We start from the raw sequence: 2,058 nt of genomic DNA on the forward strand, positions 1-2,058 counted from the left end.
GAAATGCAACTAGCGAACCCAATCCACAGATCCAAATTGACAAATTGCTGATTTCATGAAAGTGAAATGAAATTTGCTGAGTCATCAGATAAGAGTTACGGAAAAGAGAGGACCTCACAACCTGAAAGATGTAGAGGACGTTTGGAAGGTACATTATCTAAATATAACAGAGTCCAGATGGCAAGCTGATAGGAACCTTCAGAGACGACCGGAACCAAATGACACTTTAGAAAAAATATTAACTTGAGGCTCATTTTTAAAATTACATTGTTCTAAATGAAGATCACACTACAGGTGTTTTGAAGCAACATAATAAAACCAAGACATTTAAACAAGGATGGTGTATTGCTAGCAAAAACTTAACCTGTCATTCACGAGAGGACCCAAATTTGGGTGACAGAGGTGTCAAACTCCAGTCCTCAAGGGCCTCTGTCCTGCAACTTTTAGATGTGCCTCTGCTGCACCACACCTGAAAATAATAATTAGGTCACTAGCAAGGCTCAGGAGAACCGATCTACACAGGGAGGAGGTAATTAAGCCATTTCATTCCACTGTTTTTTACCTGTGGCACATCTAAACACTGCAGGACAGCGGCCCTTGAGGACTGGAGTTTGACACCCCTGTCATTGTGAATGACAACCTGTGAATGACAGGTTAAACCAGAGAAACAAAACAATGCAAAAAATAAATAAAAAAATAAAAAGATTTCAAATGATTTGCAAGCAGTTCACACAGATTTCTGCAACTTTAGCTAACTTTTTCTTTAATTACCTTTCCTGGCATACATATATTTGAATCCTCCCTAAGTTGCACTCTGTAATATGACTCAAACCGGTTCATGCTCTGCTGACCCATTCTTTCTAAATGACACAGCGAGTGTCATAACAGCATAACAATAAAAACAATGTTTTATGGCTAATTTTCTGGCACTAGATATAATGATAAGCATTTTCTGACATAGAAATAAAAAAGACTATAATTGTGGCATCAATCTAGTTTTTGAAAGCTATAGTTTTTGTGGTGTGAATACCAGCTTGTCAGCAAACAGACGTCAGCTCAACCACTACCATCAGCCTTTCTCTCCTTCAAGTGGCTTTAAAAAAAAACAAACACAAACGACAAAGTATGAAAAAGATGCAACTACCTCAAATGACTTGTGTTGTCAAGTCGTTCGGTGTTTCACAAGAATTTCAAGCGCCCAGTTTGTGTCAGATTTGTTTACCTTCTGGTAAATTAGCAGCTTGTTGTGCTGCAGCAGGTTAAGCTAGGAGTTAAGACAATTTCAACGCTTTAACAATGCTTCACTCATTTCAAAGGAAACGTTACGCTACCTAATGTTGGGAAACTCTGGGAAAAGGTGCCAACAGCTGCTTTACAGCGTGCTCTGAGGAAACGGAAAGATTTCCCAATAACTTCCAACTTTGACTAAGCTGACATGAAAACTTGTTTTCCATCAGGACTGTGGTACACGCTCAATAAGCCCACAAATAACCCTCTTATGGCTTTTATGATCAGGCTCAGTTTTTGTGGCTTCATGCAACTTGGCTGTGGGAACAATTAATGCTTTTCTGGCATGAGCTTTGTTTCAATTTGCCAAACAGGCTTATCGGCATAGTGACTGTGGTAAAATAAATATTCAATAAATCACGGCGATAGCAAAACACATTAAATCTCCCTATGGACTGAAATAACAAACAAAAGGAAACACTTTTACAGGCTGGCTCCTTACGTTGACGCTTCAGCAATGGGTTTTTCGAGTGTCGTGGCCTGTAAAAACTAAAATAAAAAATAAAAATGACAGCGGATGAGGTTGCTTCAAGGTTTAATTCAATAGTCTAGTTGGTTAACTGGCTCGGCGTCAATTCGAAGTATTCTTCTTTCTTCTCGAAGTAGTAGCTGAGTCGAGCTTTGGCGTACCTGGGGACAAAACAGAGAGCAGGAAGTAGAAAGAAATTGTGATGGCATTGGGTTTGAATGACACTTGAAATACATCTTTAACCAGTTTCAACATTTTCTTGCATCTGTGTTGTTTTTATTGAGCACATCACCCCAGTTCTA

This window comes from Poecilia latipinna, unplaced genomic scaffold, assembly GCF_001443285.1.
Source record: "Poecilia latipinna isolate Pla-1442-1.1 unplaced genomic scaffold, P_latipinna-1.0 Scaffold430, whole genome shotgun sequence".
NCBI lineage: Eukaryota > Metazoa > Chordata > Actinopteri > Cyprinodontiformes > Poeciliidae > Poecilia > Poecilia latipinna.